Genomic DNA, 13,365 nt, shown 5'->3' on the forward strand with positions numbered 1-13,365 from the left:
TTGGAGCTGAAGTAAATTTTTTGTGAAAAAAAGTTAAATGTTCATTTTTATTTAAACATTCCAAAAATTCCTGTGAAGCACCAGAAGGGTTAATAAACTTCTTGAATATGGTTTTGAGCACCATGAGGGGTGCAGTTTTTAGAATGGTGTCACACTTGGGTATTTTCTATCATATAGACCCCTCAAAATGACTTCAAATGAGATGTGGTCCCTAAAAAAATGGTGTTGTAAAAATGAGAAATTGCTGGTCAACTTTTAACCCTTATAACTCCCTAACAAAAAAAAAATTTTGGTTCCAATATTGTGCTGATGTAAAGTAGACATGTGAGAAATGTTACTTATTAAGTATTTTGTGTGACATATCTCTGTGATTTTATTGCATAAAAATTCAAAGTTGGAAAATTGCAAAATTTTCATAATTTTCGCCAAATTTCCATTTTTTTCACAAATAAACGCAGGTAGTATCAAAGAATTTTTATGACTATCATAAAGTACAATATGTCACGAGAAAACAATGTCAGAATCACTGGGATCCGTTGAAGCGTTCCAGAATTATAACCTCATAAAGGGACAGTGGTCAGAATTGTAAAAATTGGCCCGGTCATTAACGTGCAAACCACCCTTGGGGGTAAAGGGGTTAATGACCTTGTAGGGGGCATTCAGAGTAGAATTTCAATATTTGCATATGACACCAAACTCTGCATGGTAATCAATACAGAGGAGGACAATTTTATTTTACAGGATGATTTATGTAAACTAGAAGCTTGGGCTGATAAATGGCAAATGAGCTTTCATGGGGATAAATGTAAGGTCATGCACTTGGGTAGAAGTAATAAGTGTGTATAATTATGTGCTTAATTCTAAAACTCTGGGCAAAACCGTCAATGAAAAAGACCTGGGTGTATGTGTGGATGATAAACTCATATTCAGTGGCCAGTGTCAGGCAGCTGCTACAAAGGCAAATAAAATAATGGGATGCATTAAAAGAGGCATAGATGCTCATGAGGAGAACATAATTTTACCTCTATACAAGTCACTAGTTCGACCACACTTAGAATACTGTGCACAGTTCTGGTCTCCGGTGTATAAGAAAGACATAGCTGAACTGGAGCGGGTGCAGAGAAGAGCGACCAAGGTTATTAGAGGACTGGGGGGTCTGCAATACCAAGATAGGTTATTACACTTGGGGCTATTTAGTTTGGAAAAACGAAGGCTAAGGGGTGATCTTATTTTAATGTATAAATATATGAGGGGACAGTACAAAGACCTTTCTGATGATCTTTTTAATCATAGACCTGAAACAGGGATAAGGGGGCATCCTCTACGTTTGGAGGGAAAAAAGGTAAAAAAGGAAAAAAGGTTTAAGCATAATAACAGATGCGGGTTCTTTACTGTAAGAGCAGTGAGACTATGGAACTCTCTGCCGTATGATGTTGTAATGAGTGATTCATTACTTAAATTTAAGAGGGGACTGGATACATTTCTGGAAAAGTATAATGTTGCAGGGTACAGTGGGGCAAAAAAGTATTTAGTCAGTCAGCAATAGTGCAAGTTCCACCACTTAAAAAGATGAGAGTCGTCTGTAATTTACATCATAGGTAGACCTCAACTATAGGAGACAAACTGAGAAAAAAAAATCCAGAAAATCACATTGTCCATTTTTTTATCATTTTATTTGCATATTATGGTGGAAAATAAGTATTTGGTCAGAAACAAACAATCAAGATTTCTGGCTCTCACAGACCTGTAACTTCTTCTTTAACCCCTTCAAGACCCAGCCTATTTTGACCTTAAAGACCTTGCCGTTTTTTGCAATTCTGACCAGTGTCCCTTTATGAGGTAATAACTCAGGAACGCTTCAACGGATCCTAGCGGTTCTGAGATTGTTTTTTCGTGACATATTGGGCTTCATGTTAGTGGTAAATTTAGGTCAATAAATTCTGCATTTATTTGTGATAAACACGGAAATTTGGCGAAAATTTTGAAAATTTCGCAATTTTCACATTTTGAATTTTTATTCTGTTAAACCAGAGAGATATGTGACACAAAATAGTTAATAAATAACATTTCCCACATGTTTACTTTACATCAGCACAATTTTGGAAACAAAATTTTTTTTTGTTAGGAAGTTATAAGGGTTAAAATTCGACCAGCGATTTGTCATTTTTACAACGAAATTTACAAAACCATTTTTTTTAGGGACCACCTCACATTTGAAGTCAGTTTGAGGGGTCTATATGGCTGAAAATACCCAAAAGTGACACCATTCTAAAAACTGCACCCCTCAAGGTACTCAAAACCACATTCAAGAAGTTTATTAACCCTTCAGGTGCTTCACAGCAGCAGAAGCAACATGGAAGGAAAAAATGAACATTTAACTTTTTAGTCACAAAAATTATCTTTTAGCAACAATTTTTTTATTTTCCCAATGGTAAAAGGAGAAACTGAACCACGAACGTTGTTGTCCAATTTGTCCTGAGTACGCTGATACCTCATATGTGGGGGTAAACCACTGTTTTGGCGCACGGCAGGGCTTGGAAGGGAAGGAGCGCCATTTGACTTTTTGAATCAAAAATTGGCTCCACTCTTTAGCGGACACCATGTCACGTTTGGAGAGCCCCCGTGTGCCTAAAAATTGGAGCTCCCCCACAAGTGACCCCATTTTGGAAACTAGACGCCCCAAGGAACTTATCTAGATGCATAGTGAGCACTTTGAACCCCCAGGTGCTTCACAAATTGATCCGTAAAAATGAAAAAGTACTTTTTTTTCACAAAAAAATTCTTTTAGCCTCAATTTTTTCATTTTCACATGGGCAACAGGATAAAATGGATCCTAAAATGTGTTGGGCAATTTCTCCTGAGTACACCAATACCTCATATGTGGGGGTAAACCACTGTTTGGGCACATGGTAAGGCTCGGAAGGGAAGGAGCGCCATTTGACTTTTTGAATGAAAAATTATTTCCATCGTTAGCGGACACCATGTCGCGTTTGGATAGCTCCTGTGTGCCTAAACATTGGCGCTCCCCCACAAGTGACCCCATTTTGGAAACTAGACCCCCCAAGGAACTAATTTAGATGCCTAGTGAGCACTTTAAACCCTCAGGTGCTTCACAAATTGATCTGTAAAAATGAAAAAGTAATTTTTTTTCACAAAAAAATTCTTTTCGCCTCAATTTTCTCATTTTCACATGGGCAGTAGGATAAAATGGATCATAAAATTTGTTGGGCAATTTCTCCCGAGTACGCCGATACCTCATATGTGGGGGTAAACCACTGTTTGGGCACGGAAGAGAAGGCGTGCCATTTGACTTTTTGAATGGAAAATTAGCTCCAATTGTTAGCGGACACCATGTCGCGTTTGGAGAGCCCCTGTGTGCCTAAACATTGGAGCTCCCCCACAAGTGACCCCATTTTGGAAACTAGACCCCCCAAGGAACTTATCTAGATGCATATTGAGCACTTTAAACCCCCAGGTGCTTCACAGAAGTTTATAACGCAGAGCCATGAAAATAAAAAATAATTTTTCTTTCCTCAAAAATGATTTTTTAGCCTGGAATTTCCTATTTTGCCAAGGATAATAGGAGAAATTGGACCCCAAATATTGTTGTCCAGTTTGTCCTGAGTACGCTGATACCCCATATGTGGGGGTAAACCACTGTTTGGGCGCACGGCAGGGCTCGGAAGGGATGGCACGCCATTTGGCTTTTTAAATGGAAAATTAGCTCCAATCATTAGCGGACACCATGTCACGTTTGGAGAGCCCCTGTGTGCCTAAACATTGGAGATCCCCCAGAAATGACACCATTTTAGAAACTAGACCCCCAAAGGAACTAATCTAGATGTGTGGTGAGGACTTTGAACCCCCAAGTGCTTCACAGAAGTTTATAACGCAGAGCCATGAAAATAAAAAAAAAAATTATTTTCTCAAAAATGATCTTTTAGCCTGCAATTTTTTATTTTCCCAAGGGTAACAGGAGAAATTGACCCCAAAAGTTGTTGTCCAGTTTCTCCTGAGTACGCTGATACCCCATATGTGGGGGTAAATCACTGTTTGGGCACATGCCGGGGCTCGGAAGTGAAGTAGTGACGTTTTGAAATGCAGACTTTGATGGAATGCTCTGTGGGCGTCACGTTGCGTTTGCAGAGCCCCTGATGTGGCTTAACAGTAGAAACCCCCCACAAGTGACCCCATTTTGGAAACTAGACCCCCAAAGGAACTTATCTAGATGTGTGGTGAGCACTTTGAACCCCCAAGTGCTTCATAGAAGTTTATAATGCAGAGCCGTGAAAATAATAAATACGTTTTCTTTCCTCAAAAATAATTATTTAGCCCAGAATTTTTTATTTTCCCAAGGGTTACAGGAGAAATTGGACCCCAAAAGTTGTTGTCCAGTTTCTCCTGAGTACGCTGATACCCCATATGTGGGGGTAAACCACTGTTTGGGCACACGTCGGGGCTCAGAAGGGAAGTAGTGACTTTTGAAATGCAGACTTTGATGGAATGGTCTGCGGGTGTCACGTTGCGTTTGCAGAGCCCCTGGTGTGCCTAAACAGTAGAAACCCCCCACAAGTGACCCCATTTTAGAAACTAGACCCCCCAAGGAACTTATCTAGATATGTGGTGAGCACTTTGAACCCCCAAGTGCTTCACAGACGTTTACAACGCAGAGCCGTGAAAATAAAAAATCATTTTTCTTTCCTCAAAAATTATGTTTTAGCAAGCATTTTTTTAGATTCACAAGGGTAACAGGAGAAATTGGACCCCAGTAATTGTTGCGCAGTTTGTCCTGAGTATGCTGGTACCCCATATGTGGGGGTAAACCACTGTTTGGGCACACGTCAGGGCTCGGAAGTGAGGGAGCACCATTTGACTTTTTGAATACGAGATTGGCTGGAATCAATGGTGGCGCCATGTTGCGTTTGGAGACCCCTGATGTGCCTAAACAGTGGTAACCCCTCAATTCTACCTCCAACACTAACCCCAACACACCCCTAACCCTAATCCCAACTGTAGCCATAATCCTAATCACAACCCTAACCCCAACACACCCCTAACCACAACACTAACCCCAACACACCCCTAACCCTAACCACAACCCTAATTCCAACCCTAACCCTAAGGCTATGTGCCCACGTTGAGGATTCGTGTGAGATATTTCCGCACCATTTTTGAAAAATCTGCGGGTAAAAGGCACTGTGTTTTACCTGCGGATTTTCCGCGGATTTCCAGTGTTTTTTGTGCGGATTTCACCTGCGGATTCCTATTGAGGAACAGGTGTAAAACGCTGCGGAATCCGCACAAAGAATTGACATGCTGCGGAAAATACAACGCAGCGTTCCCGCGTGGTATTTTCCGCACCATGGGCACAGCGGATTTGGTTTTTCATATGTTTACATGGTACTGTAAACCTGATGGAACACTGCTGCGAATCCGCAGCGGCCAATCCGCAGCCAAATCAGCACCGTGTGCACATAGCCTAATTCTAAAGGTATGTGCACACGCTGCGGAAAACGCTGCGGATCCGCAGCAGTTTCCCATGAGTGTACAGTTCAATGTAAACCTATGGGAAACAAAAATCGCTGTGCCCATGCTGCGGAAAAACTGCACGGAAACGCAGCGGTTTACATTCCGCAGCATGTCACTTCTTTGTGCGGATTCCGCAGCGGTTTTACAACTGCTCCAATAGAAAATCGCAATTGTAAAACCGCAGTGAAATGCGCAGAAAAAAACGCGGTAAATCCGCCATAAATCCGCAGCGGTTTAGCACTGCGGATTTATCAAATCCGCAGCGGAAAAATCCGCAGAGGACCAGAATACGTGTGCACATTCCTAACCCTAACCCTAGCCCTAACCCTAACCCTACCCCTAACCCTACCCCTAACCCTACCCCTAGCCCTACCCCTAACCCTACCCCTAACCCTACCCCTAACCCTACCCCTAACCCTACCCCTACCCCTAACCCTACCCCTAACCCTAACCCTATTCTAACAGTGGAAAAAAAAAAATTCTTTATTTTTTTATTGTCCCTACCTATGGGGGTGACAAAGGGGGGGGGGTAATTTATTATTTTTTTTATTTTGATCACTGAGATAGATTATATCTCAGTGATCAAAATGCACTTTGGAACGAATCTGCCGGCCGGCAGATTCGGCGGGCGCACTGCGCATGCGCCCGCCATTTTGGAAGATGGCGGCGCCCGGGAGAAGACGGACGGGACCACGGCTGGATCGGTAAGTATGATAGGGTGGGGGGGGACCACGGGGGGGGGGATCGGAGCACGGGGGGAGGAATCGGAGCGCGGGAGGGGTGGAACGGAGCGCGGGGGGCGTGGAACGGAGCACGGGGGGACTGGAATGGAGCACGGGGGGGTGGAACGGAGCACGGGGGGGGTGGATCGGAGTGCAGGGGGGGTGATTGGAGCACGGGGGGGTGATTGGAGCACGGGGGGAGCGGGCACGAGCACGGGGGGGAGCGGAGCACTGGACGGAGGGGAGCCGGAGCAGTGTACCGGCCAGATCGGGGGGGTGGGGGGGCGATCGGAGGGGTGGGGTGGGGGCACACTAGTATTTCCAGCCATGGCCGATGATATTTCAGCATCGGCCATGGCTGGATTGTAATATTTCACCCGTTATAATGGGTGAAATATTACAAATCGCTCTGATTGGCAGTTTCACTTTCAACAGCCAATCAGAGCGATCGTAGCCACGAGGGGGTGAAGCCACCCCCCCTGGGCTAAACTACCACTCCCCCTGTCCCTGCAGATCGGGTGAAATGGGAGTTAACCCTTTCACCCGATCTGCAGGGACGCGATCTTTCCATGACGCCGCATAGGCGTCATGGGTCGGAATGGCACCGACTTTCATGACGCCTACGTGGCGTCATGGGTCGGGAAGGGGTTAAGAGTCTCCTCTTTCCTCCACTCATTACCTATAGTAATGGCACCTGTTTAAACTTGTTATCAGTATAAAAAGACACCTGTGCACACCCTCAAACAGTCTGACTCCAAACTCCACTATGGTGAAGACCAAAGAGCTGTCAAAGGACACCAGAAACAAAATTGTAGCCCTGCACCAGGCTGGGAAGACTGAATCTGCAATAGCCAACCAGCTTGGAGTGAAGAAATCAAAAGTGGGAGCAATAATTAGAAAATGGAAGACATGCAAGACCACTGATAATCTCCCTCGATCTGGGGCTCCACGCAAAATCCCACCCCGTGGGGTCAGAATGATCACAAGAACGGTGAGCAAAAATCCCAGAACCACGCGGGGGGACCTAGTGAATGAACTGCAGAGAGCTGGGACCAATGTAACAAGGCCTACCATAAGTAACACACTACGCCACCATGGACTCAGATCCTGAAGTGCCAGACGTGTCCCATTGCTTAAGCCAGTACATGTCCGGGCCCGTCTGAAGTTTGCTAGAGAGCATTTGGATGATCCAGAGGAGTTTTGGGAGAATGTCCTATGGTCTGATGAAACCAAACTGGAACTGTTTGGTAGAAACACAACTTGTCGTGTTTGGAGGAAAAAGAATACTGAGTTGCATCCATCAAACACCATACCTACTGTAAAGCATGGTGGTGGAAACATCATGCTTTGGGGCTGTTTCTCTGCAAAGGGGCCAGGACGACTGATCCGGGTACATGAAAGAATGAATGGGGCCATGTATCGTGAGATTTTGAGTGCAAACCTCCTTCCATCAGCAAGGGCATTGAAGATGAAACGTGGCTGGGTCTTTCAACATGACAATGATCCAAAGCACACCGCCAGGGCAACGAAGGAGTGGCTTCGTAAGAAGCATTTCAAGGTTCTGGAGTGGCCTAGTCAGTCTCCAGATCTCAACCGTATAGAAAACCTTTGGAGGGAGTTGAAAGTCCGTGTTGCCAAGCGAAAAGCCAAAAACATCACTGCTCTAGAGGAGATCTGCATGGAGGGATGGGCCAACATACCAACAACAGTGTGTGGCAACCTTGTGAAGACTTACAGAAAACGTTTGACCTCTGTCATTGCCAACAAAGGATATATTACAAAGTATTGAGATGAAATTTTGTTTCTGACCAAATACTTATTTTCCACCATAATATGCAAATAAAATGTTAAAAAAACAGACAATGTGATTTTCTGGATTTTTTTTTCTCAGTTTGTCTCCCATAGTTGAGGTCTACCTATGATGTAAATTACAGACGCCTCTCATCTTTTTAAGTGGTGGAACTTGCACTATTGCTGACTGACTAAATACTTTTTTGCCCCACTGTATATACACTAGATTCCTTGATAGGGCGTTGATCCAGGGAACTAGTCTGATTGCCGTATGTGGAGTCGGGAAGGAATTTTTTTCCTCAATGTGGAGCTTCTTCTTTGCCACATGTGTTTTTTTTTGCCTTCCTCTGGATCAACATGTTAGGGCATGTTAGGTTAGGCTATGGGTTGAACTAGATGGACATATAGTTTTCCTTCAACCTTAATAACTATTGTCAAAATTGCATACGTTAGATTATACGAGTAACTTTCATGCAGAACAAAGAAAACAAGGGCATAGAAAAAACTTAAGAAGTGTTATCATCCTGAAATTTTTTGCATGGAGCACATATATCCGTGTAGGAGTTATGATTGAACACTTCCCAACTCGACAATTACTCGAGGCGGGAAATTTGATTTACATTGGAGGACCACTCTGGCACAGTGGAAGGGGATTCATCTTTCCAATGTAGTAAAATTAGGTGTTTAGCTGCACTTATTAAAAGTGGGAGAAGACCATGTTTTTTTGGCTTAAAGTTTTTGAACGGGCATGAGAGAAGAGCTTCAGAAGCTTGAAGACTTGTTTTAATCAAGTGTAATTTTTTAAATTTTTTATTTTTGGGCTGTCCCAAAATATATGGGCACGATGACCTAATGAATTATGACACCTCGAGCAAATATCAGAATCAGCGAGCCCCAGTTGGAAGAGTTTTGCTGGGGTCATATGCAATCTAGTTAATATTTTATATGAATTTTCCTGGAGGAGGATACACCTGGAGAAGCCTCGCGCATAAATCAGTATTTTGGAAATTTGATCCTCTGAGAAAGAGATATTAAGTTCCAATTCCCAAGAATATGTAAATGAGGGTTTAAATTGTGAGGAGGGGCAATAAGATGAGAATAAATACGAGATATAATTTTAAGTTGTGGGAGTGGAAATTTGGTCAAAACATCAAGCCAAGATCAAGTGGATTTGGTTGGATATTTTTGGCTAAATTGTGAGATGGTTCGTCCTATTTGGCAAGATTTTTGGACCCCCTTAAGGTGTTGTCTATGCATTGGTTTTGCCTCCAATTGATTTCAATGTGGTTCCAGTATGCTCAACGAACCCTTCGGTGAACATGTTTGGCAAACTTCGGGACATTGGCTGAAATGAATCTTGAAAGGTTCTCTTATCTCTAATAGTGACCTGCAGAATAAAATTAACACTTTGTGTAGCATAGCTTTTCCCCACAAAGAATAGAATTAGGCATACACATGGCATGCAGAAGAAATATGGATGACAGTAGAAATAAAAATCATCTGAGTTTTCCAGATGAAAATGAGATAAGTTTTTAAACGTATGTCTGAATACGTCTTTAGAAAGAATCATAAAATGTGACTCATCAAAAGTCAAATTTGTTGGTGCATATCACTCCAGTCCCTGTCTGAAGTAAGGTTTAAGGGCTTGCTCACATTAGATTATAATACAGAGGCGTGCAATGCAAGAAAACATCGCATTGCACTTTGACCAATATTATATAATGATTCAACACTCATCTACAAGATTTTTCTCAGCTCAGGTCAGACAGATAAAAAAATTGCAGCACGCTGCGATTGTTTGAAAGAATTGGATTCCACTCAGCAATGCAACTGCATGTTCTCAAGCTGCTAACGGTGATGTCAATAAGGTTACCACAGTTCATCGGCCATGGACTACGATAATCTTACTGATGCCACCGCTCATCACAGCAGCCTGATTCATACTCTATTCTTAGTGTGTTCTGGTGGCCGCAGTGAGCGGTAACATTACTGATGTCACCACTCATCACAGCTTCCGAATATAGATCGGGGATCAGCGTGGGATGTCTATATTATGGCAGACCATTTTGGATTATTTTGCGATTTTAAGGTAATAAATGGGGATAAAAGGGTAATTGTCAGGGAATGCTTTTATTCAATTAAAGGATTGTGTGTTTCTTTCTTTTGTCTATGAGGATAGCAATGAGGCCTTCTGATAGACACCTCTCCATTACTAACCCCAGGACTTGATGTCAGCAAACATTACACAGCTGACATCAACCCTAAAAACATTACCGATTGCCAACAATCCAGAGAATTTGGGAAAAGCCAAGGTTAGGGGCCAGAATTGGTGCATATAATGGATCTGCCATTTCTGGGGTGGCTGAAGGCTGATGTTATTAGTCTGAGAAGGGGTCAATATGAATGGATCCTTCCCAGCCTATTAACCCCTTTACCCCCAAGGGTGGTTTGCACGTTATGGACTGGTTAACATAGAAAAAACTCAGAAAAAATACATACCATGAGATACAGCCTTCCCAAAACCCTGTCTGATGACAAATGCACACTTAGCAGGATGCAGCAGGCCTCCACTGATAAAGGCTAGGGGCGGCGCAGGTGCAAACTACTTGATAAAAACAGCCACCCCAACCAAACATTGCAGGGGTTGGCTGCCTAGCAGAAAAAAATGCACATTGATAAAACTCACATAGGACGCCAGTCACACTGATAGGTGTGGTGCACAGTGTCTGGTATGCAACCTATTAATGACGCCCCTTGCATTAACAGGTGGGCTGCCCAGCACTAAAAAATGCAGCATACAGTGACAGACGCCCCAGAAAAACCTAGCCAACATAAAGAGGCCTGGCCACATTCTGCAAAAAAAGAAATGATATAGGGCAAAAAAAGCATGCATATGATAAACACATACACTATATGGGGTATTGGTTTAATATTTTGGCCAAAATAAAGTAAGCCCGCAACCCAACGTCAAGGGTCCCCATAATATTGTGGGTCCTACCACTAATATCAAAATACAGCTAACATAGAAAAAACTCAGAAAAAATACATACCATGAGATACGGCCTTCCCAAAACCCTGTCTGATGACAAATGCACACTTAGCAGGATGCAGCAGGCCTCCACTGATAAAGGCTAGGGGCGGCACAGGTGCAAACTATGTACGTCCTTTGTGAGTTTTATCAATGTGCATTTTTTCTGCTAGGCAGCCAACCCCTGCAATGTTTGGTTGGGGTGGCTGTTTTTATCAAGTAGTTTGCACCTGTGCCGCCCCTAGCCTTTATCAGTGGAGGCCTGCTGCATCCTGCTAAGTGTGCATTTGTCATCAGACAGGGTTTTGGGAAGGCCGTATCTCATGGTATGTATTTTTTCTGAGTTTTTTCTATGTTAGCTGTTTTTTGATATTAGTGGTAGGACCCGCAATATTATGGGGACCCTTGACGTTGGGTTGCGGGCTTACTTTATTTTGGCCAAAATATTAAACCAATACCCCATATAGTGCATGTGTTTATCATATGCATGCATTTTTTTGCACTATATCATATCCTTTTTTGCAGGATGTGGCCAGGCCTCTTTATGTTGGCTAGCTTTTTCTGGGGCATCTGTCACTGTGTGCTGCATTTTTTAGTGCTGGGCAGTAGAGTTGAGCGACCTAGACCTTTTTAGAGTCGAGCCGGGTTTCGCGAAACCCGACTATCTCAAAAGTCAAGTCGACTGGAATCGGCCGATTATCTGGAAAAGTAGGGGATCGACCGAAACACGAAACCCAATGCAAGTCAATGGGGGAGCATAGTCGGCAGTGAGTAGAGGCCAGGAAAACATGTACAGAGCCCATTGTATTGGCAAAAACATCCATTCTTGCTACTGAAGCTTGTCAATCGTAATTTAGCTTATAATAATTGTAAGGCATTTGAAATTGGGGGTCATTTGGCTAAAGTTGTGGGGGGTAGGGCTGGTTCAAGCAATTAGTGGGCCAAGGACATCTGGACCACGTCACGGCAGTGGAGCAGGGAGAGGTAAGTATTTCAACTTTGCAAGTGCTGTGATCCTGAGCAAGCAGGGGGGGCCCACTCGGCTTTGGCACTGGCACAGGGCCCCTCAAAGTACAGCGGTGTGTTTGCACGGCGGGGGCGCCTCCCACCGGCAGCAACACTTTTGCGTACTATGAGAGGCCCTGTGCCAGTGACATCGCCAACGAGTATTCCTCCCCTACACCTGATGAAGGAACCTGCACCTTCATCTGCACCTTCCTCTTTGTCCCCGTGTAATGTGGTATGGTATGCGGGAAGGGGAACCTGACTTTCAGCAGGGTCACAATCTTGCAGTGTAGCGTGCACGGGGAATGTTGCGTTATGGGTCAATGTACCAGCAGACTCATCTATCACTGGCTGGGCAATGGGCAGGATGAGGGAGAAACAGATATGGGCCCAAAGAATAAAGTGGGCTAAATGCAGTTCAAAATTGGTAACAGGACTAACCAGGGGGTATTGCTTTGTTCAGTGGAGGACAACTGGAATGAGAGGCTGACACAGAGAGTAGGTCCAAATCAGTAAGTATTCTAAATGCAGTTCAAAATTGGCAACAGTAGTAAACCGGCGGCACAGCTTTGTTCACTGGAGGAGAGCTGCAAGGAGCGGCAGACACAGATAGAAGGCCCCAACCCAACTAGTAGGCCTAATGCAGTGATGTTTTCAATAACTACTAAACGAGAGTCGGAAGACCGAAGCAATGGAGAGGAAACCTGGGGAACACCTTGGAGTGGAACACACCGTCTCTACACCCCATACCCAATTTGTAGGCCTAATGCAGTGTAGTTTTCAACAACTACTAAACGAGAGTCGGAAGACCGAAGCAATGGAGAGGAAACCTGGGGAACACCTTGGAGTGGAACACACCGTCTCTACAACCCATACCCAATTTGTAGGCCTAATGCAATGTAGTTTTCAACAACTACTAAACGAGACTCGGAAGACCGAAGCAATGGAGAGGAAACCTGGGGAACACTTTGGAGTGGAACACACCGTCCCTACACCCCATACCCAATTTGTAGGCCTAATGCAGTGTAGTTTTCAACAACTACTAAACGAGAGTCGGAAGACCGAAGCAATGGAGAGGAAACCTGTGGAACACCTTGGAGTGGAAAACACCGTCTCTACACCCCATACCCAATTTGTAGGCCTAATACAGTGTAGTTTTCAACAACTACTAAACGAGAGTCGGCAGACCGAAGCAATGGAGAGGAAACCTGGGGAACACCTTGGAGTGGAACACACCGTCTCTACACCCCATACCCAATGTGTAGGCCTAATGCAGTGTAGTATTCAACA

At 43.9% G+C, this 13,365-nt stretch overlaps 1 protein-coding gene across 2 annotated transcripts in view; it reads right to left on the reverse strand.

Moving 5' to 3' along the window:
* The window catches only part of LOC138644859 (gamma-crystallin 2-like), a 166,296-nt gene that overhangs the window by 109,420 nt on the left and 43,511 nt on the right, over positions 1 to 13,365 (reverse strand). The window lies entirely within an intron of this gene.

Source organism: Ranitomeya imitator, chromosome 7 (genome assembly GCF_032444005.1).
Source record: "Ranitomeya imitator isolate aRanImi1 chromosome 7, aRanImi1.pri, whole genome shotgun sequence".
NCBI lineage: Eukaryota > Metazoa > Chordata > Amphibia > Anura > Dendrobatidae > Ranitomeya > Ranitomeya imitator.